This window comes from Halyomorpha halys, unplaced genomic scaffold (assembly GCF_000696795.3).
Source record: "Halyomorpha halys isolate HHAL.00 unplaced genomic scaffold, Hhal_1.1 Scaffold87.1, whole genome shotgun sequence".
NCBI classification, from domain to species: Eukaryota; Metazoa; Arthropoda; class Insecta; order Hemiptera; family Pentatomidae; genus Halyomorpha; species Halyomorpha halys.
This window is the reverse complement of record NW_027115705.1, coordinates 1,404,881-1,430,284: the sequence shown is the minus strand read 5'-3', so window position 1 is coordinate 1,430,284 and position 25,404 is coordinate 1,404,881. Positions and strand designations below refer to the sequence as shown.

Sequence of the window (25,404 nt, the reverse complement as noted above, 5' to 3'; positions counted from 1 at the left end):
TATATTAATTTTTTTTAAAATTATTATAGTACATATATTTTTTATTAGTTGATCAGTATACCTGAATTCTTTATTTGAATTTTCTTCTTCTGAAATAAAGCATTAAGGACTTGAAACATACCATTATTAAATAAGTTGAAACAAATGCAGCAAGCAGTGTTATTCGGGACTGGGAGTATCGTTTGGGACTTTATGAATATTAAAACTTCAGCCTCACCCTTGACGTAGGTCCGGATAGATGCTATTTTTGGCGAATGCCGAGAGTGAGAGAGATCCTATTAAAATAAATATCGTATCCCTTGTTTCACGAAAAAATTTAAATTTTTCTTATACATTGAAAAAATGTCAAAACAGACATTATCATTATACAGTTGTTACACCGGTCTTGTGGTTAAAAATATTTTTAGAATATAATATGAGGGCTGACCTTAAATGTATCTAAATTTCTAAATAAGAAATAAGCTTCAGCCAAACAGTATTTAAATTTGTATTATTATAGTGTTTTATATCAAAATAATAACACTCCGTCTCCTATATATGTATATATGTATGATGAAAATTCCGTCGAGTAATTGTTTCTTTTTAATTTAATTATAAACTTTGAATATTTTAAATTTTTGTTTGCTTAAATATAATTTTTGTATTTAATACTTATTTAAGTGGTGAACTTATTTAAATATTCATAGTTCCAATAAATCATAGCTAGTGTTGACCTGAAAGTTTAAAATCGAAATAAATAAAATTTTCTAATCAGTTGTTATTAAGTTAGAAACGTGAACAAAGGATTTTATTTCTAATATCATTGGTGTGTAATGTAATATTAATAATTAATTATCTATTAATTTCTCATCGATTATAAATTAATCGAAGGGAATTCGATCTTATCATGGTTAACTGCTGGGGTCTTTGAATTTATTAGAAGAAAGAGCAGTTAGGTTTTATTGTGGATTCTTTTATTGGCAATAAAAGCGCGGCGGACTTCAGAACTGGTTATGCACTGTGCGGTTTAATGTCGCTTTGAGGCAGCATTCACTTTATATCTTGTCATTGTCTACTTGTTCGTCTGAAAGCTTTAATATATTTATAATTGGCGATGGACAACATTGTTTAATGTTATCTATATATTGGCAAACTTATTTAGAGATTCTTGTTAACTATTCACACACTATACCTGAATAAATTAAAGGTTTCGTATGAACTCAATGTTATGTATTAATATAATTCCTCAATATTTCCTCGCATTTATATTTCATATGTGTTCAGCTACAATTAAGGCTGTTTATTTGAACAGTTACAACTATTTTGAAATTTAAATTTATTTTATTGAAAAGATTCGATACTTAGGACTCCATCTTGACAAGAGACTTACTTGGAATCCACACACAAGACTTAAACGACAAGAAACTGTTTGTAGATTCCGATTGCTACAACACTTACTTGACAAACGCTCTAAACTTCCCATTCACTACAAAAAAATAGTATACACTACGATAATCAGACCAATTTGGACATATGGAATTGAGCTCTGGGGCTCCACCAAACCATCAAATTCTTCCCGCATCCAATCGTTACAGTCCAAAATCCTACGTAAAATCCTTGATGCTCCTTATTACGTTACAAATAAACTCATTCACAAAGACCTTAACATCCCATTCGTTGCAGATTTGACCCAAAACAGATATGCGTCTTTTCATTCCAGACTCTTTAACCATCCTAACCCTTTAACATCCCTGATAATCCTCCGAGGCGTCTGAAAAGAAGATGGCCACGGGACTTTCTAATTTAAAGTAAAGGAACTTCATTTAACCTAACTAAGACCTACTAATTTTCAAGTCGTCAATCTCAAAATTTATAAATAAAAAAAAGAAAAAGAAAGTGAGGGTATCAATCCAGTTTTGAACACCCATATGATATGGGTCATATGATCTATTTTCCGCCATTACACACCCTAAAAGAAAAAAAAATGCTAAAGGATGTTTATAAGTCGACTTTATTGGCAACAAAATCACCATTCAACAAAACTATGACCTATCATGATCCATTTCGAAATTTTGGGAGAAAAAGGAGGGAGCCAGACGAGTCTTGAACACTATAGTCTATAGAGTCACAGTCTATAATATTGAATGCCTGAAAGTATAAATAAAATAAATCACATTAATTCGGAGTATACATACTTAGCAACTCGTGACAAGACGAGATATGTTTGTTTTAATTGTGCTATTCAGATTAGATGATTACAAGTGGCAGCCAACATCCGCAGTTGGACAAACATTACGTGTTGAGTATGTCTTGATGCCACAAGGCAACCAAAAGGAGAAGACTCAGAATAGTATATATAATACATTTCATGTATTTATTTATACTTATGTATTCATGATTAATTCTATTTTAATAAAGAGTACGAAAAAAAAATTATTTTTCCTCTGATTTATGGCTAAATACGGATGATGATGATAATAAATATAATTCTCACCTTATTTATTTATTTATTTTTAATTCATAGACATAAAATTAACAATGTGCCGAGTCCTGAACATCTTGTGTATAGATACATTCAGTCATAAAAATTCCATGAGTTATTATTCATGACTTTATGTTAATAACTATAATATTTAATCACAAAAAAATTATTGGTTCGATAAGGGATCACTGTGGTAAGGCTGTATATCTTGGATTAGATATTTTAATTATTTTTGTAAAATGTTTTGTTCTTGCAAACAAACATTCATATATTTTTCAATCCTCCATTCTATTCGAATTCAGGTAAACAATAAACTTTGACAATCTGTACACAATTTACAAACCGCTTATATTTATCTCAAACAAGAAGGAAAACAAAGCAGGGTTATTATATAACTATAAATAGGATAATTTAAACTTTCTTCCATCTGGTTCTCATTAAGTTGCTCATGAAAGTTGCATCTCTAGTTTCCGTGTCGTGTTGACGATTACAGAGGCAGGGTATTTATAAATAGAATCAAATAATTAGCCTCGTTATGTTGTTATTTCAATTAGAGCAATTACTAATTAGGTAGATAATGAATTATTATTTTCAGTCAAATACGATTTGTAAATTTACTTCAATTAATTTATCACTGAAACTTTATATTTAGAAATACTGATTTATTCAAGAATAATAATACAATATATTGGTATTATGAACAATATGTATTAGAGTTCAATTTTTACACTCATATCATTTATTAAAAATAAGTAAGTAAGTAAAAAACAGTAAGGCAGTACTGTTACTAGACCAACGTTGTGCTAGGAGGTGTTTTGGTCAGAATCTCGATCGACCGCCAGATTTTTACCCAATTTAACAGGCTAGGTGGACCCCAGGAGGGCTCCAAGAACCCATAGGGTTGACTCACGGCTACAGTGTAACAGAAAAAGATTTTCTGCCCAGCCGGTTTCGAACTCTGGTCCTTGGAGTAAGTAGCATCGTGTCTTACGACAGTCGTGCGACACTTTATATCATATATACAAAAAAAAATGTAAATAATAGCAATAGTAATTACAAAATTTAAATAATAAAATAAATAAAAACATAATAAGGAAAATAAAAACTTATTTAGTGATAACTAATAAAAAATTGAATTTAAGTAAAAATAAAATTAATATACGCTCGCTCCTATTTGTAATATATATATATTCATTCTTGGGAACTCAAAGCCAAGCTTTGCCACCATTGTGTGAAAGGCAAAGCAGGGCTTCAAGAGATCCTAGTGCTTCTCTCTCAGGTCTTACTTGAAACAGAGTTAAAACGCTCGAGCGGCATACACTCATGACTTGAGTAGAAAAGTTGGCCGTTGCTAGAACTCCAACAGCACTTTACAAGAGTTTAACTGTAACTAAAACTATTGTCCTATGATCATGTATACTTTAGCAATCAGAAAATGTATTTAAAAAAAAGTTAAAATCCGAACTTAAACCGAGATTTTGAAATTTTTACTTATTTACTACTTTTATTTATGTTTTCTGTTAGTTTTTTAAATGTCTTTTTGTATCTTTTTTATTTACATGTCACTTTTATACTAAAAAAAAAAAAAAAAAAAAAAAAAAAAAATGGAAATACATATTTTACATTCTACTTAGCCTCGATGTTTAGTATTCCCAAAGCCTTTATTCGTTAACTTTGTATTTCAATTGGATTTATAGGCTGCTACACGCTTATCCTTCTGACCAAAAATGCAATAGTTTCTATTGTAGGAGTTATAAATGGATATTACGACCGAAACTAATCCAGCGGATGTCCTGCAATCACGTGGGAGGTTGTGTCTACTTCGATTTATTACGGCCGATATACTACGACCATTAAACCGATTTAATAAAAAAAATCGTCTACTATTTAAAGATGATTCTTCGGTAATCTCATACTCGAAAAAAAAAAATGTCTTTGCTCATCTTATTTACATAGTGATTTCACTTATATCCAACTCTTTTCACTCCTCCACAATTCCAGGAACGCATTATAACCACTTGCTTAAAAAAAAAAGCTCATTGCTACGATTTGTGAAGTACTGCAAATAAATTGTAGAGTAAATTCCAAGAACGGGTCCTGTGTTTCACAAGACTATTTTCGATTTCATTTTACGTAGTACTGAATTTCTCGATAAATGGATAGGATATAGGAGAGCTGAAATGAAGTATTTGTTTAAATAAAAACATATTTATGAATCAAGAAGAAAAGTATTAATTTAATTTTATCGTTTCAGGTTTGTTAATGTAATTATTATTGATTACACATATCAATCCTACTGGTCAGGTACACGTTATTTTATTAAAATGGTACAATTCCAAAAATAAATATTCTTGAAAATCAATATTATAAAATTGGAAAAGTAGAATTTAAAATCACTTTTTTTATTCAATTAGACTCATAATTTTTGTTTTGCTCTGTTTTCTACATTTATTTGTTTTTGTTTTTATTTACCCGGCTCTGGGTGAAGTCCAATTGTCAAAAACCAATTGTTCAACTTGTTTTAAGTATGCTGTGTATGTAGCAATCCAAAGGCAGTTGGGCAACACAACGTTTTTTAATGTGATTATGAGAGATAGTTGACCGTGGATGATAAATGAGGAGAAGATGGTTGGGGGGTGCGGTCAATGAAAACACAAATAAGTATGATTTACTTATTTTAATGTGCCGACATTTCGGCTAGAGTTTCTAGCCTTCTTCAGGGCTAAAAACAAAACAAGATAACAACCACAGTAAGTATAGAAAAATAAAAAATATAAAAAGAAAGTATAAACATTCATTGTATGTGTAAAATTATTCTGTTTATACTTTCTTTTTATATTTTTTATTTTTCTATACTTACTGTGGTTGTTATCTTGTCTTGTTTTTAGCCCTGAAGAAGGCTAGAAACTCTAGCCGAAACGCCGGCACATTAAAATAAGTTAATCATACTTATTTGTGTTTTCATTGACCACACCCCCAACCATCTTCTCCTCGTTTTTTAATGTGTTTCTTGAACTCCTATTAAATATTATTACAGCAAACGTATGTCTAAATAATTTTATAATTGCTTATTATTCATATTTCATATTCATATTCAAGGGAAATCCAATATTCCATTTCGGTGGCTTTATAATATATGATCCACACACATACGTATTGACAGCTATCAAAGAGATTAAAGTTATTTTCAACACCCTCTTGGAAGTGTTCAATTTAGTTAATGGATGAAAAATAATGTTACTCAAAACAATTTAGTAATAACACTCAAACATTGGATTCTCAAGTTATTTTCATAAGTGATGTTCCCCCACGATATTAAAATTGTCGTCCTAAACGTTATTTTGTTGTGAAAAATTACCTGGCCTACTGTCTATTTCCATTTCTTATGATTGTATGAAAAATAGATTTTTGTGGGTTATGGGCAATCCGGCAAGATAATGGATATATTTCAGGAATTTTCTAACAGGAGTTAATATATTCACTTTAGGAAAATTATAATTTAAAAATTTATCTAGGAACATGTAAACCAGTTGAATTTTTACTGGAAATATTATTATTAGTAGATATTTATTATAAGTACCGTTTTCCAATTTAAGGCGCTTTTTAAATATTACTCGATTTAATTGTCTTAAAGTCTCCTGGTTTGAACAAATATTTCCAAAGTGATATTGGAAAGTCGCTCCTTGGGGTCTTGGTGGGATGGGTTCGCCCGGATTTTTTTTTTTATGATCTCTGTGAGATTGTGACAAGTCGTGCATCGACCAACCTACTCACTATAATATATATCTGCAACACTTACTTGACTAGTGGAAAATTAAATTTTGAAATAAACGGGATAAGTTGAATGAGATTAGATGTTTCTGTCAGTTTACCCACCTATATACTATAAGAAATGTTACCCTTCCTAAAAGGTATAGGGAGATGTTATACCTGACTCCCCTCCTTTCGTCTCAGTCGTTTGCTGTTCAATCCCTATGTTTATTTCTCATTTTTATCAATTTTCTTAATATCTACCTTTTACATATTACTATAACATACCTATGCCATCTACTTCACCTATCTGTTCTATCTCTTACAGCTACATCTTTGCCATATTTGTAAATATTTTTAATGAATAGTCTCCTACAATTTAGATGTCTAGATCTATACTGAGAACTTCGATTTGAAAAAACCCATACTTTTGAGAAGTTTTGATAGAAAACTCCTGATTTATGCTAAACCTTAATCAGTGCTCGCGATTATTACAAGATGAAGTTCGATCGTTCCTTTAAAGTAGTTTAATTTCTCTCTATTTTCAGACTTTTCCTTTCCTAATATTTTTCTTCAATGTATTCGTCAGGATCAGCAGAACTATATTAAGGGTTGCTAGAAGCCAATAACCGTCGAAGTTAGCTACTTAACATCTGATTTTATTTTTTTTTTTTTTATATTTTGCATTTTTAACCTGCTTACGGAAATGGGTACAAATGAATTATTACCGTGAATATTCGTCTTCCTGCGCCTGTAGAGTTAGCGTGCTAGGCATCACTACCTGTCCCCGAGCCCGGATAAAACAGTATAGCTGATGTTGGGGTTGACAGTCCACCAATATAAAAAGCCCCATGTTACGAACTCTCAACTCGGACTGAACCGATCTAAAAAACTAGGGCGTGGAAGTACACCAGCTCTAACAAGAAATGAAAGCGTCCGTGTTTTTAAAGATACGTCAAAAATGTTTTGACCGTAGGGTAGATGATACAAAGGCAATGAAAAGGTATAAGAAAGAAGGTGGTTATTGCTCTGAAGGGATAGTGAGAACATTGACTTTCGAAAGCTGAGATTTAGTATTAATTCGATTGAAGATAGAACACAGAGGATAAGGTATATTAAGCAGGCTCGGGGTAACTACAAGCGTGTTAATAATTAATAATAATGGTCTAGGGAATCCGATGGTTCAATGCCGATATCACCAATCGTTCTCTACAAACTACATACTCACCAATGACGCCTTTTCAAGCAGAATCCTTCCGTTTACGTTTCGGTCTACACGTCGGTTCAGTGTTTATTAACATTTTAGTGATCCGGTCGCTACTAAGCCCCACAACCTTACACGTCCACAAGTGAATCGGACCTCCACCTCTTCAAAGCATCCCTGATGAAGGCTAGAAATTCTGGCCGAAGCGTTGGCACTAATAAATTCGTCTTTACTTATTTGTGTTCTCCACTGAACTCCCCTCCCCTCCCCGATCATCTTCTCATACAAACGTAAGATAGTAGCGGCACGAAGCAGAATGACAAGAAACACTGCAAAATTCATTTTTCAAAAGTAAAAATAATAAATTAATTGTTTTTCTTTACAACAATTTGAATCCATTTTAATTTTACAGCATGCTCAACGTTTATGAAATCTCTGTTTTTTTTTTTGTTTTTTTTAATGATTGTTTTATATTAACATACCTTCATAACATATTTTAAAGTGAAAAAATAGAATTTTTACACTAAATAGAATTAGAACTAAAAAATATAGTTAGTGTATATACAATTATAGTTGTATTGTTTTTTGCGTTCTTGAAATGTAAATAGATAAATATAAGATATGATGTCGGATGTGTGACTCATTAAAGTGATTGGCGTTAATTTGTCAACTATCAATATCCTCAATGGGAACAGATTACTGCAATTAAAAAAAAAAAAGCAGTGATTGGCGCCTTAAGGGTAACTGGGCGCTGGAACTGGTCTAGCCTTAAACGAATTAATGACATACTACTTACATAATTGCTACTGTTCTCTTGCCACATCAGTTTTTATTTATAATTAGTATTATTATTATTTTTTGTGAAGATTATGATTCCATTTTATTTCATTCTGATTTATATTTCTACTCCGCTTTAAAGATATGGAGGTGCTTTTAGATTATCCGATATGACACGTTTCGTCCTCTCATATCATAACTCTTCTCTGGCTAATTCTTTTTAGTGTATTTAATAAAAATTGCGTGCAGTACACGGAAAAAAGTATTTTTACAAATCGGCAGAAAATAAAAATCTAGTGTAGTCACATAACATTTACTTACTATACAAATTCCTATTTTAAAGTATCTCCATGGGATTCACAATATTTGCCAAAATAATTTCTAGTTGTTCGGTTTATGAAAACCTATATTTTAGGAACCATTAGGCGGTCATATGTCTGTCATTACTTAAATTGAAGGTAGCTTAATGTACTGTAATGTAGTTTATAACGTTTCTCTTCGTATGGGTAGTAGTTTTTTTGATATTTGCCTACAGAATTTTGTCTGAACAGCTAGAAATTAATTTATGTTAGCAAATATCATTACAATCTACTATCCCTACGAAGATAAACGTCATGAACTACTTGATATTACATTAAACTAACTTTAATTTGAGTGCTAATTGACATCCATGTTTCATGGTTCGCGAGTAAAAGATTTCCCACAGTAGGGATCTTCATGATCTTTAGTTTAACATGTTAAATGGAAAAACTAATGGGAAAGGAGAAATATTTCCTTCTTTTACCTTGCTAAAACGATATAACATATAACATGGTTGAGAAGCTGTTAAATGGAGAATGACGTCATGTAATAGACCAGCTGAGCTCGTCACCGTTTTATTTGTTGTGTTTGGTTACTTGCTTGTTGTTTGTGTTTTGGTTGTGTAAGTATTATTTTGGATTTTCTACAACTAATAAAGCAATGGATGACAATAATAATAAGAATGTAATGATAGTTATCAATTAGCTCATCTTGATTCTCTTCCACTCAAGTTGGAAGATCAACAAGATGTAATAAATTACTTGAATCAAAACTTAGAAGTGAACAATAAGTTTGATACAATAAGTAAACAATAAGTTTACATAGAAGTAAACCAAAAATAAGATTAAGTTTTGGAAGGGAGGGTTATAAAACATGTTGCTCAGAAAATCCCCTAGGAGATGTTATACATTTAACACGACTTTAAATAGGGCTGCTCATAGTTCGCTACTTATAACATTTAACATGGTAAAACATTTTACATTTAACACAACATCATGAATAACCCTAGTAAAATCATTGACAACTGATGTTTCAGTACATTTCTTATAAAATGTAACTTAAAAAAAACATTTTATCTCGGGAAGTATTGAACGTAAACAATTCAGTTAGGGATTATATTTTAGTAAATTTACTCTGCTTTAAATAATGTTATATTAGGTTTTTTAGCGTTGTTGGTAGTTTTAAAGATATTGAGCTCCTAATAATTTTTTTTAAAAAAGGATTTTTTGAAATTAGTATTCTCTCTAACTATACTTGGCAGACTCATCAATTTTCCATAGTAATTAAGCATAGTTTTTATTAAAGTAATTAAAAATTGGGGTAAACTGACTTTTTTCTCCTCTTGGGCACTTGTACTAAAGCAAATAAGGAAGGCCTGTACTTATTTATGCAATCGAAAGAAATCGGGAGGTATCGGCATTTTCCCGATTTAAGCTTCTGTCTCTATTTTTCCTTTTTACTCTTTTATTTATTCATCAAATTCTTTAGTATTTTGTATTTACCCATTGTTTATTATTTTTAACTATAAGAACTAGTTATTTATTTGAAATAAACAAAATTAGAGGTATGAGGATTTGGTGGTCGGAGGTGCGGTTAGCAAAGATACAATAATAAACAAAACTTTATTTATATAAATATATATTTATAAGCAAACAAAAATTTATTTATGTGGAAGTTTCAACCTAAATTCCAGGCCTTCATCAGAGTGACTTCGGCGAAGATTTCTAAAATTAAAGGTATTTTAGAGGATGGTTTTATTCAAAATTCGTTAATTTTAAATTCGAAAATTTGAGACTATTTTAATAAACCTATCTAGTATTAAATCCCTCTTAATTGTACATTGATTGATTGAGTTTCAAAATGTATCGAGCCGTTTTTGAGAAAAACCTGTTTTTCTGTTGATCCTATTGTTTCTTTTTGTGTGTCTTCTAGCATTATTTGTGTCTTACTGAGTCCATCATATGTTTTTTATTATTTATGATTGGTTATGGTTTTTAATTAATTGGTTGAAGCTTTTTATTAATTTTTGGTCTCCATCAAATCGCGGAAAGCAGTCTAAAGCCCCCCTTTTCTCTTCTTTTTGTTAACGAAGGATGTATAGAATTGCCAAACGACTATTGTATTGTTTATCTCAGTCCAACCAAACAGTGATCGTACAGAATTCAGTACTGGAGTTGTTAGTGATTAAACTTAGATATTTGCGCAGTGTCTGACTCGTCCTGTGTCGTCCAGGTTGATATAAAAATTCTTATATTGTGTTCTTACTAAAAGATGATCTTGACAAAGCTCTTTCTGCGGCGCAATATCAAGTAAGCAAGAGGAAAAACAATATCCAGAGAGAGCCCTTCCTAGGCTTTGTCATGTTTACGAGATAACAGAAGGATCTCTCATCAACATTCTTTTCAGTTATCTTAAGTAGTTCATGTCCACCAGAATACAGAATTGTCGTCCTATATAAATTTTATTTGGGCAGTCGTATGTGTAATGTAGTATCATTGGATTATGACTCTGATATAAAGTCTGATGTTTTTATTTTTCTGCTTCAAAACAAATAAAATAAAATATGAATAAAAGTGAATAAAGTAATAACCATATTATTGAATTTACTTTTTATCTGAAAATATAGTGTGAATGGAAACATTTATCAACTCATTTACCTCCCTGCATTCATGAATAGAGCAGTTTCAAAAAAAATATTTTGGTGTAAGATCAAACTGGAGTGATCAGGCATGTAGAGGAACTACCCATTCATTGTACTCTAATCATATTTCTCCACTAAAAGGTCTCAACGCCATCTTCTTTTTGAGCGCTGCGGAAGATTGTCAGGAATAGAAGATTGTCAGGAATAGAAGATGCGAGGTTAGAAACTAGAGGGTTTTGATGGTTAGGGACTTTATAATGGAAGAATTGATATCTGTTTCGGGCTAGATCGGTTACATATGGAACATTAAGGTCTTTATGGATGATTTAATTTGTGACAACGTAAAAAGGATTGAGAATTTTACAAAGGATTTATGATTGGATACGAGAGGAATTCGAAAGTCTAGTGGAGCCCCAAAGCTCAACTCCGTATGCCCAGATCGGCCTTATTATAGTCATGTAGATCAGTCTGAAATGAATTGGAAGTTTTGACCGTTTGTCTTGTAAGTGCTGTAATAGTCAAAATCTACTTGCTGTTTTCTATCTTTCCATTCTTGTGTGATTCCAAAAAAAATAAATAAATATAGGTAGGCTGGGACTGGTTGACACGAGAGGTAGGTTGGCCAACTGCTTATTATTCCCGCCACTAAGGATTCTTGAGTGCTACTTACCGGGTGAAGTTCTGCTTTACATGGATTAACAATGTTTTCAGCGGCGTTCGAGTATTCTGAAAGGGTGTTTTATGATGATTTGTTTTTCTGTATGAATACTATTTTTTATTTTATTTTTTAGAAAAATTTGTTTGACGAGCAATCCTTTCATTTTTCCCTAATATTTCTATTTTATTTTAAAAATTAATTATTAACTAAAAATTATTTTAGCGAACATTAATTGAAATATGGCCAACCTACCCAAACTCCATAGGCCTGGTAACTGTAACGTAAAAAATAAAATGTTCAGCTCAAAAGTTAATTAATGCCATTGGAAAACATTTTAAAGGAATAATTATTATTATTCTCCTTGTTCACTATTGTCATTCAGTCTTTTATGAGAGTTTTTTAAATTATTCTAACCGACCCCGTGGTGGTTAATTTAATTTAATATGAAAATATAAAAGTAATAAACCCCTTAAATATCATATTTATTTGAAAAGTATGGAGAAGGGAACATTCTACCGTAATCAAAGTTCCGTTCAGTTTCAGTCGGAGATTTCCAATCAGCAGATCATCTGTTATTGCGGCTAGATTGCCAACCTCGCTATAACTAACTGATTGGCAACAAGTCTTTAAACATCTATTTCTTTTAGTCGCTGTTCCACTTTGATATTTTGGTGTTGTATTTATATGTGATAAAAACAGAAAATTTTTTTTAAATAAATAGTAAAATAAATAAATATACAAAAAATTAAAACAAGTGAATTTTAGAGTAAAATATAACTAGAAAAATTAAACTTGCTCAACGGAGAGCAGTTTAGGTCAGTTTGGGATCTGTAATAAGGAAAATATATACACCATTACGCATCTAAAACTGAATTCTCAAATCACAGAGCCTACTAAGAGGCCACTTTAGCCCATTATAGTAAGTAATATTTATACTATATAATTATAGTTTACTATATGATAGTACAGAGGAGGGGAGTGGGGAGGGTCAGGGAGGGTGGGGGCGGTAGGTCAGGGGTATCGAGCGCCGCCTCCAGTCTAAGCCGAGCCGCCCCGTCCGCCGCTCGCTCTCTGTGAGTAGCTCACATCTCTCATATCACTCCCTCTCTCTCCCCTCTCTAGTCCTCATCTCTCCCTCCGCATCATCTTACATCTCAGCTATTTTCACATAATTTATATTTAATATTTATGTACTTGCATTTCCGGTAATACCTGACATAAAAACAATAACAAAACAATAAAATTAAAAAAAAAAATTGTATATCAATAAATTATTTTTATCTTAATTTCGAGTCTGCTCACCTGTCTTTACCACTATAATAACAAAACGTTTCACCAACTTCAACAAATGAAAATTTAAATTGCTTCAATTTAAATTAATTTTTACCTTTATCAATATTCAATTATAACCTTAAATAGTACAATAAGAATCCTATAATTATAGCGAATATTTTTTTTTGTCTCAGCTACGGTCAAATCACAAAAAAAAATCTATTTATAAAACCGATAAATTATAAAGTTTAAATGAATGTAAAATTTGTAATGTCATTGAGGAAGCTTGCATAGTTGTTAGGTGTTTAGCCGGGGCGAGAGAATTCTGCAGGGGCTTCTCCACGTCCCTGAATTTTCAAATGATCCTTCAATCAAATGATCGCAACTATGAATATATTTATAATTCAAATAAATATTAATTTAATCTATATTAAATTTCAAAATTTAATATAGATTAAAGATATTAAAAATCAATAGATTTAAGGTAGTAAAAATTTAAATCTTGGCGACGATTTTTTAATTATAGTTATACGATATATTGTCTTGTAAATTGGTATTCTAACATAAATCATAGTATATTATTTATTTATTTTTTATGTTTGAAGTATTACTAGTTTTAAATTTAATTTATCAACTTATTGGAATTAAGAATATTAATCCAACAATCGTTTTCGATTATAGATTAAAAAAAAAATTATAGCTATTAAAAAAAAAATAATAAACAGGTTTTGAATTTCGAATTATTTACTAACAGTGTTAATATTGAAAATATCTTTTTTTTTTTAGGAATAAAAATTACACCATTAATTAAAATCTGTTTCTATTTGTCTAGTTATCTGATTTGCAATCCTAAAACAATTACTTTGAACATTTAGTAATGTCTTTTAGAATATTTAATTATGAATAGATATAAAACATATTATGTTTTACCAATAAATATTAATTGGTAAACCTTTTTTTTATTTTCAGACAATAAATAAGTTAAAAATTATTCAAATAAAGCTGTGTAATACTAAAATTATATTTGTATTTAATAATTTAAAAAAAAAATTATAAAGCTATTAATACAGATGTTTTAAATGTTTCTATGTTGTATAGACAAACTTAATGAATAAATTAATCAAATATTAATTAAAAATTAAAATATAATAACTAAAATATCTAACCCAGTTATAATATGGGAATACCAAGCAAATTCAGCGGTTGCCTAAGTTTGGTTAATCAACTTAACCCCTCATTAGACTTGCTATAATCCCCCCTAGCTATCTCAACATGGTCTCTGAATACAGAACGTGTTATCTATATTTAATATTAACAACAATAAAATAATGGCATAAATGAACCATTTAATATGTATAATTATTATTGAAAAATTGTAAATATTTTCTAAACTAATTATACATGCAATAAACTCTATGCTTCTCTATCATATCTGTATATGTGTAAATTTAAAAAAAATGTATGAGTTATCGAACGTAATTTAAAAAAAAAAAACATCAAAATATATTTGCTTTCATAACGATGATAAACGAAAAATAATTCACAATAAAAAATATGCAAAAGTTAAGTGTAAAATGGCATTACTTGATATTTGTTAATTGCTACTTATAATTCCGTTTAGGTTGTTTAAACTTCAACCAGCGTTCTAAGCCCCTGGAATCACATCGTCCGGGGACGCTTACACTGAAAAATGCACATATGCCGTACAAGCAAAAGACCCAAGTTTTGTTTTTATTTTTAATTAAAAATAATTAATCTCACTGTACAAGTTTAAACCATTTTATCATTGTGAACTAGCCGTCATATACTGTGTCATCCAGTGCATGCATACCCCTCATCAAACTCGTCTCGTACTCCTGGTAACAGTTCCTTAGAGATAAAAGTTTATTTTCAATGATGGAATAAAAAGTTATTTTATACTCATTATTTGTTAATAACTATTTTTAAATGTATTTCTTATTTTTATAATAATAAATAAAATGATAAGTTTTTTTTTTAATAACAGTTTTATTTAGCGAATATTGGGTTTCAATTTGATTTTGTTTCTACAATAAAGCATTTATCGGAGAATATATAGATAATATTCGAGAAAATGTATTTTACTAACAATCTATGTAAAATTATTAATCGCATGCTATTAAAAGTTTCATTAAAACTCAAATAAAAAAAAATATTAGATACTTTTAGTTAGAAAGGCGGTTATTTCCGCGTTAATATAATATTTATTTTGTTGCACCGCATAAAAATACAAAAAACAATAAAATATAGTAAAAAATAATTGAAGTAACAGTAATTTCGGGTGAAGTAATTAAGTACACTAGATCCCCTGATAACGGCCTCTGAAATAGGACCCTAGCTTAATCAGAGTCTGACCGTTTAATCGTATCATATTTCAAAAGGAATTATTTGTAGAAATATAGAATAAATCTTTTTTTTATTACTTATGTAATTTGTAAACAAAGATTTTATTATAGATTTGAAAACATTGAAAACACAATGTACGTACCATTCAAAAGTTAACAATGGCAGTAACTTTATTTTTTTTAAATGCCTGTGACATATTTTAATTGTTTTTACAGCATTAAATTTTTTTTAAGTACATAAACTCTCTATTTCTTATTTATCAGCGGTTAAGAGGTGTCCTACTGTGCATCTATGACTTGTACTAAGCTTCATAATATTACATTCAAATAAACGCTTTTAACATTTACTGTTCGAAATTACACAACAATTATGTTTTTTCGCATAAAATGCATGATAACCAATTCCTTATAAATTTGGCGAAGGATGTAAAATACTAACTTGGATTAAAGTAACCCAGAACTGATTTTAAATATTTAAAATTAATCATCATTTTATGAGACAGTAAATTAGAAAGTATAATGTATAAGAAACAGCTCATTAAAATTGCAACGTTTAATGGTTCAATGGTTTTCTATCAGATACGATATATAATTTTTCAACGTAATAATAATTATCAAAATAATATTAAATATTTCAGTAAGTCACCTCCAGTAATTGCTCCTCGTTTCCCACGAATAATCTGGGTTGGGAAAAAAAGGAATTTTTCAAATACTGTATGAAAGTATAACAATGTTTATAGGATTTAATTAGGAGAAAGGTCTAGAAATAAATACAGATAAATAAAAATATATAGTTAGCAGCAGAAACAACAATTTCGGTGATATAAAGATAAGAGGGAAACATTAGACAGATTTAATTATCTAGGGTCTACGGTAATTTGAAAAAAAAAAAAAAAAAAACGAAATTAAAAAGGAAATATAAGCGAGTTTAAAGCTGGGAGAAAAGCTTGTTATTTTTGAATTCCGAAAATGTTTAGCTGGTGCCTTCTATTCAAAAACCTAAAAGTTAGAATTTACAAATAGAATTATAATTCCAAACTCTTTATTTGTTTTTTCCATTCCAGATTTATCAGTTATTCAGTTAATCCTTACTCAATACTTTTACAACAGCTCTTTTAACAGGACCTCATGCTGAAGACAATCTCTTAAAACTGTTCCCTGGCCGCATTTGAGAGAAAGGAGAATTCTGTGGATACGCGATATCCACAGTTTGGTGTGAAGACTAGCTGCAGTTTTGAGTTTGTTGCCCAAAAAGGTGATTGCATCATAAAATCCTCGAATGGCAATATCAGAACCATATTATAGTTTGGTTTACTGGCTTTTCCTTTTGACTGAATTTATTCGGCATGTTTGCATTATGGCATGCCAAAATATATAAAATGATTTGTGGTAGGTAAATATCTTATATAATTAAATATAAATATATAATTACTTTCCTAGTTTTATATTTACTCTTCCTCTTACCATTGCCTTGCGGAATGACACCACCTTTGTAGTGAACTATTTCATAAACTGTCTTGATTATTAGATTATTCATTAGTTTTATTGTTTTTAATGGGAAATGATGGTAAAGTGATTTTTTTCTTCTCCTGATTTTAATTTTTTTTTTGGTATGCTGAGCATGATGCTCGATTTTTAAAAATATAATCCGTTTCTTTTAATAACTTTCTTTACTTACTTGAATTGATGTTTTTAAAAATTATATTATGTGTAAATAAACCGGCAGTAAATACAGATTTTTTTTCTTATTGCAATATGTGTCGAGCATGTTAGTTTGTAATTTTTTATTTATTAAATTTTACATTCTGATAATAATTTTTTTTAGTTATAGTTTGAAAAATCTTGTATCAATTATTAAATAATTCACCAAGGTAAACTCTCAAGAATCATTGTACTGGTAAGATATATCATCATATTTAGGAATCCACCCCATTTCAAAATTGAATTGCCGTCAAAAAATGTATTTTATTAAGTTTATGAGCTTGAATTAGTTTATCTTTTGTGTAAAAAAATATTTTACCCTGCTTCACAATTTCCTTTTAATAATTCTACCATTATTTCTACAAAACAGATTACAAAGTATCATCTTTATAAGCTATTTATTATACCGTTGAACCAATGGTTAAAGATAAATTAAAATCATTCCTATGTTGTTTTTTTAAATTATTTTAAGGTATCAACCACTTGTGGGTCATTATTCCTAATCTCTCAGTTAGTAATCTTTATTTTCGACTCCATATCTAACATCAGTGCTGACTTGACCTATCAGCTTAGGGGAAGACTAGTTCACACATTGCCAGTGGCTGGCACGCCAACTGAATTCGACTGATGTCACTGGCAGAGAGTGATGGAAATTCCAGTTGACTGCCGTTTTACCGTTTACACATTGCCAATAGTAGACTTCTGGGAATTTTAAGGATGTTTAATGTATTTTATTTTTTGTACATCCTTTATTAAAAAAACTGGAAAATAAATTTCACCTACTAGCATCAACCTACTCGTCACTGGTACACCACTGACATGTAACGTCAGTGGTACGCTGACTTCTTCACTACTAAGTCCTTTCCAAACAACAAAAGCCATCACTAAAACAAAAAAAAAAATACAACAATATAAAAAGTTACATCACCTAACTCCTCGAGGATATATTTATTTGATATATTGTAAATAACATTGTAAATATGAATAGTATCGATTTAATTAATTAGAATTATTTTATACTATACAATTACCATTATAACACTCCTTTAAATCATACTTTTTACACCCATAGATTTAGAGGCTGTATTTAAAATGACCTTAAGGAATACTTTACTAAAGGTATCCTTTAAATCCACATCTTTAGCTGCTCTAAAGAAAACTCTCGTTTTATAATCACCCCTTCTATTTATACCAACCACTTAGGAACTATTACTTGATCTGCAATGAAAAGCGTTAAAGGGCCTTTATGAAAGATAATTTTGTGAATAGAAGCTGAAGATATGCACTTTAGTAAGGTCGTCCGTCAGAACCTTCATAAAAGCATTTGATGTATTTTTGGGATATGAAAATAAAATAAACAACCTCTCTTTATTTTATATTTTAATAAAATGATAATATTTATAAAGTGACATTATTTTATATCTATACAAGGACGTCATAGTTGAACACGGTGGGGGTTTACCCCAAGTGCATGGCTCAGACCGTTATAGTTTCGATTCACACCTGGGTCCGTCAATATTTTTTTCAGGAAGAAATAATATAATTCTTCGATGGAAGACCTTCCCCCCATCGACCCTCCCCCCCAAAAAAAAAAATTATATATATACATTATTTGTTTCATCATTGTTATGAAGAAGTTAAATATATAGTGCAACAACATGCTCTGTAGAAAGAGAGATATTTGATAATATTAATCAATATTTGACTTTAATTTAATTTATATTATACTAACCATATAATATATTGATTATATGTAATATATATATTGAAAAAATAAAGAAATAAATCACGTAGTCCTGACTACTCGATTAGGTAATTTTCGTCAACGGCGGTTGACTGCAATGCGACACTTACACGAACTGCTAATACCTAACTTTTGTAGTCTATAGACTATATTGTAGTCTAGTATAATAAACGATTATATTTATATTATTATTTTTTAAAATTTTATTATTCGGTAAAACAACGATAAAAAATAAAACTTTATAAATTTCTGTTTTTATGAAGAAATCACCAGTTTAGGTTTTTTTTAAGTCAAGAATGAAAAAAAATTCTCAATATCATCGAATTTTTGTCAATGATTTGTAACAATATTAAGCCGGTGATACATTGAATATGACTGTTATATTTCGAGAAATTGTACTCTTGTACTGACTTTAGTTTGGAGTTATGAGATTGGATACGAACAACCCGTGCACACAATCGTATATATGGTTACTTGGTATAAACAAGATGTCCTATCTTCCATATACGCTTCTCTGTTAAAAATCAATATTTACGTAAAAGGCAAGCTTCATAAAAAATTCAAAGTCTGTATACGCAGGTGGAAATGCGTTAGGAAATTAAGGCGGGAAATGCTTTTTATTTTTGAGTTTCGAAATAGCATACAATACATAGAAATGTAATTCAGGTGGCAGCGTTACGAACCTGTGTTAAGTCTTTTATTATTATTATCATTATTGTTTTGTTGTTTTGGCCTCCGTGTGGGGGGCAATTTGGTTAGTAAATCGTTAGGATAGTTGTAATATTATTTATATGTATAATGGTGTAGGTCACAACTAGTTGTAAGTTACGATTGTAACCCTTCCCTCTAAGGAAGGAGTGTCTTATAGAGGTATACTTTGGTCTCTCCTTCCTGACTCACTTGTGAGCTTGTTGAAGAGTTCGATAAACACCTGTTAGCCACCGGTATCCTTCAATCTATCACCGGTGTAATATTATATCCGAGATCCTTACCCACTTAAGTTAAAATTGTATGGCTGTCATAACGAGCTTTAACCCAACGATGTAAAGATGATAATTGGATTTATAATTATAGTGCCTTAACATTTAATAATATAAGTTAAAAACACATGCTAATGAGATAGTAAGGAAAACCAACAATAAGTTTATTCTACTGACAGGGTTTACCTTTTTCCATTGATAACATAATAATCAGTTTATATCGATTGTTATCAATCGATACCTCTTTTATAATCAGCGTAATACTAATATACTACAACAATTATTTTTTTTTTTTGTAAATTTTTAATCTAGTGTATGTGGTTAGGACAAGGAACCACATATCGCAGGAATTCGAGACAAAATCAGGTATTCGTCAAGGTTGTTTCTTGGGCCCGCTGCTCTTCATAGTAGTCATCGATAAAGCAATAAAGAAAGCTAAACCTAGAATGAGATAGTTGCAGTCAGGACACAGGAACTTACACCCCAAAAAATTTTCTGTGTTGGCTTTTGCGGATGACCTGGTTTTGCTGGCTTCCAGCGACCGAGACCTCCAATACAACAAGTGTTCTGCAAGAGGAAATGGCCTCGATAAACAAAAAAATTAATCCGGAAAAGACCAAATGTATGAGGATAGGGAAGAAACCCCGGAGAATAATGAGGATGATCGAAGCGAACGAAGAAAGATTAGAGCAGGTCCAGAATTTCAAATATCCAGCTGCTCATCTGAACGAAAGTGGCTACATTGATGAGGAAGTTTCTCTAAGAACCAATGCAGCTGGGAGAATATTTAGTTTACTTCGAAGGGGTTTCCTTGACAAAAGGGAGGTGACAAGAAAAACTAAAATAATGATCTACAAATCGACGTTCCTCCCTAGTCTTCCCTACTCTTCCGAATCGTGGACCCTCACTTCGAAACACAAGAGCCGGATCCAATCCATGGAGATGCGATACCTTCGTAAAGTGGAAGGAAGGACACGACGAGATAGAGTATGGAACAGTACTATTCGGACTAACCTTGGAGTCAAACCGGCTGAGAGCATCCTAGTGGGGCAGAAGCTAAGATGGTTCGGACACCTTCGGATGGACCAGGAAAGAACTGCTAGAAAGACAAATGAGACTCGCGTGGAGGGAAGAAGGCTAAGCGGAAGACCACGCATTTCCTGGGAGGAGCGTGTTAAGGAGGCGTTCAGGAGGCGGTATATGGACTGAGGTTGGAGAAGGGAGATGGTCCAAGACCGAAATATATCGTCCAGACAATGCAAATTGTAACCCCACACTGTGCAAGCGGTAAAGAGGATAAAATGCTTATGATGATGATGATGATGAAATTTTTAATTTTTTAGTGATTTAATTCACCGTGCATCAAATGAATGACGCAATGATGAGGGCTGCGGACAAAAATAAAACTAATTTATTTTGCTAATATTTCGGTCTAAAAGACATTTATCAAGAAACAAGTTATGATTTTAATGAAAAAATTAATTAAAAATAATTAATATAGTAGGATTGCATGGGGGAAATGAGTACATAAAATCGAAAACGTGTGATATGGTGCTAGTAAAATTATTTCTTATTTTTTACGTGAATGGTAAGGCAGAACTCGGAGATCCCAGTGTTTCTCTTCCACTGGTAATGGAAGCCAGTGAAGGATAGGTATTGATCATCAAACGTAAGACGTAAAAATTTTAAATCTGTAACTATTTCCAATCCTGAGATAAAGGAACTTATAGAATCGAAATCATAATATGTTCGGACTTAAAATTACGCAAATTTAATCTGCTATATTGAAAATATCTAGTGATAAATCTCCTTTCGTAAATTTATTGATATATTTATTCGAAAGATTTTACCAAATTTTAAGAAAAGTTATTGTAGGGTATATTTTTAAAAACCCACAAATATTAGAAATTGTTAATTACACTAAAACCAGAAAAATAAGAGAAGCTATACATATAACTAAAACATAGAACATGCAATCAGTTATACAACTGATACAAATAATATAAGTGCACTACATAGATATCATAAATAAATTAGAAATACAAGTTAGTAAACGATAAAGATAGTATTAAGTTGCATTATAGTAATTTAGGAATGATATATTGTCACTATGTTTAAATAAAGAACTTAATAGAAATTTTATCTTTGTCATAAATAAAGTTAAGAAATATTTAGCATGGAAGTAATCCATCAGTTTAACCTTAATAGAACGGATGTACAAATGTTTTTTAATAAAGTTTCTCCTAAAATTTATTTATTGCTATTTACTACTGTACATTCATATACAAGTAAATTTTCATTTTAGTTTATAATGGAGTTACACAGGCTACTAAACTACCCATTGGTAGCACTCTAATGACGTCTTTACATTAGCAGGTCTCGTGGCCATCTTCTTTTCAGGCGGCTCTGAGAATTGTCATGAATGGCAGAGAATGGTTTGGGTGGTTAGGGAGTTTATAGTGGAAGGAATGGTATATGGTTCGGTCTAGATCGGTTATATATGAAACATTAAAGTCTTTTTTTTTTTTTTTTTTTTACTTTATTTAGTTTATTCACAACTGTAAAAGTATTTTTACAACCAGCGAATGAGATGTAGAGAGAGAAGGAAAAATAAAATTAAAATTAAATTAAAAAAATAAAAATGTCATGAAGGCATAAAGGTTAAGGTCATCCAATGATGCCTTTCTATTAAAATTGAAATTTAAAAATCAGTTTAAGAGGTCCCTATTCCAGCTTCTACAGACGTAAACGTCGTCTGATATATGAATATGAAAATATAACAGTTACCTACTTACCAGATACGAGTAAGTAGGTAACTGTTATATTTTCGAAGAATATTTATTGGTAAGTATCTATTTCTGTAAATTTATTGATACAGTAATTCCCAAGATTCCACCAAATTTTTTTATAAAAAATTATGTAACGGTATTGAAATAAATCAAAAAAACTGCTGAAACATACGAGATAGATCCGGGGTACTAAAGAATATGGAGGTTTGAAGAAAAAGAGAAAAACAGCTCAATTTCAATAAAATTCAAGTGATTGAGTTAAGTAGCTATAAATGCATTGCTAATTCTCGCTGTATAAACGGAGCTCCGGGATTCCTATTACCTGATAATCCTTTTACCAAAATGGCCTCTCATTGTGTAATGTTTTCCAGGAGAGAGGAAAACAACCTTCCATCTTATCACAAAGAGATTTATCCCATCCCCCTCTTTAAACCGATTTTCCATTTCCCTTCTACCCTTGTGCTAACTAAAAATTGATGGTAAATCGTAAATCTCGTATCCATTATTACTAATAATATAAGTTTAATATGAAACTACCTTGCATTTTGGAACTTTTTTTTTTTCCTATAATTTGTTTTTATTTTAATCATAATGAATTAAAATTGGTTAATTTGACTTTATATGATAAATATTATTTAATCGAAATTTGTAAATTGTTTTTAATCCAGATGAACATCCCTCGACTACAGTGAGGGAGATCCCAAAGCTGGTTAGTTAAAGTGAGTAACGCGGCCTTCAATTAGGGAAATTAAACTGAAATCGGATACAAGCCCTTTTGGGTAAAATTAACATAAACTAATTTTTAGATTATATTTTTACCCTCGTTTGCTTATTTTTTACGTATCCGTGCTTATGGATTAGAATATTTTAATATTCATTACAATATTTCAGACATTAATAATTTGTAAACTGTAAAGGATTATGTTCGGGTGTTCCGCTGGGAGTTCGTGATAGTTCAATAACTGACGCTACGGGAATTGTTAAATGTTATTCACAAATATCCTGGTAGTGTGTTAATAAATTTACGTTGACTCATCAGTTGTCATCAATTAATTTCATGTCAGACTCTGATTATGGCATCTTTATTACTTATAAATTAAATGGAATGATTTACTCATAATCACAAGCGACAACATACTAACTGCGACGTACGCCGATGACACTGCTATCATTTCGAGATTCACAGAGCCTTTACAGGCCACACTAACACTACAACATAGTCTTAACAATATACAGATATGGTGCACAAGATGGAAAATTAGGATTAATCACGAGAAGTCACAACATGTCACATTTACTCTACGGCACAAAACATGCCTATTGAGAAACAAATATTAATTACCAGTACACTAAAGATTATTTGAATTGAATAAGTACCACTGGAGTAATAATGAAAAAATAATATTAAAAAAATAATAACAAATGTGGTATAATCAAAAGAAAGAAAGAGAGGAAAGAGGAAATAAACATCTCACCATACTTACACCTCATTTATTTCCTCCCTCTTCTTTTCTTCTTTTAATTTGACTGCATTTATTATTATTTTTCACGAATTATTAGTCCATTGGTACGTTTGTTATCAACCTTTTTTTAGTATACTAAGAAAATTGGTTCGGATTTTTTGCCTGGTTATAAAGGATTTTGAAATCAACAAAAAAAATAAATATCCCAGGGTTAGGTATTGCATTCCTCTAATGTAAGCCGTAAATGTTTTGTTTAAACATTTGAAGTTAATCGACTTATCTCTATAAGTGTTTTAACAGATTCGATAGGGGAAAACTTGCAATGATTGAAAATTGGTATAAAATCTTGACGTTTGCAAATTTAGATTAGATTTGTTTTTGAGCTACCAATTCCCTTCTCCCTATAGAAATCATGATAACTTGTGGTATATCAAATTAGTATCGCTATGTTGAACATGTGGAAAACGACGCCAGAAAAGTTGTATTATTAAAATCATCAGATGATTACTAAAAAAAAAAAAAAAAAATGAACATTTTGAGGGACCTTCGAAAATAAGATTAGTTAAGGTGTATTTTATTTTACTACATCTCACCGGTTCAATGTCTTATTTGGTATGAAAGTATAATTAAAGATTAGATATTTATAATTTACTAATTAAAGAAAAAAATTCATTTGTGGAAAATATCCATTGTCTGAATAATAAAAGTTAAAGGAAAATGATTCAAAAAGAATGGCGAAGAATCGTTTGTTTTCTCATTATACCAAGGATCTATTTTTATAGAATCCTCCGTTGAAAGGATATTGCATACTCTGTTTCAACCTCTCATATTATTGTATTTTGTTGAAGAATATAGAACAATTTTTTTAGATGGTGGACCTATAGGAACTGTCTAAGTTTGGTAAATTATCACTCCATTTTTAAATGATAGATCAAAATTACGTCAATCAGGGAAACTAATGATTTATATATTTTTTTTTCCAAATCCTATGGGTGCGTGGGGCTGATATCAGGGGATGATAGGAAAACGCGTTGAGAGGAATCTCTTTTACCCTATTTATAGAGCATTCTAAGAGGGAGCTGAGAAATATTTTTAATAATAGCTCTCAGTAATTTAACAAGAAAAAAAAATTAATCTCTCTTCCTCATAATTTTATGCTAATAATTTCTTTGCTTGTAAAACATTCCTTACAGTTGTGGATTAATTAAATAAAGTAGGTATATATATGAAATATTCTTATTTTTGTTTTGTTTTTTCGAATTATTTGTTAAAGTTTTTTTGTTTTGTTTTTTATTAGGAAC

The 25,404-nt window shown here is 30.6% G+C and overlaps 1 protein-coding gene across 7 annotated transcripts in view; it reads left to right on the top strand.

Annotated features, from left to right (window-relative positions):
• Ae2 (Anion exchanger 2) overlaps nt 1-25,404 on the top strand; it is a 310,706-nt gene that overhangs the window by 179,502 nt on the left and 105,800 nt on the right. Inside the window, exon 1 of one of the 7 annotated variants that reach the window (XM_067052720.1) lies at nt 10,635-10,639. The exons of 4 other annotated variants lie outside the window; for them this stretch is intronic. The gene's annotated coding sequence lies outside the window, so the exon portion shown is untranslated. Of the gene's footprint in view, nt 1-10,634; nt 10,640-12,844; nt 12,865-16,541; nt 16,682-25,404 lie in introns of those variants that run through there. 2 more of the 7 variants (XM_014414796.1, XM_014414793.3) reach the window with 2 other exon arrangements.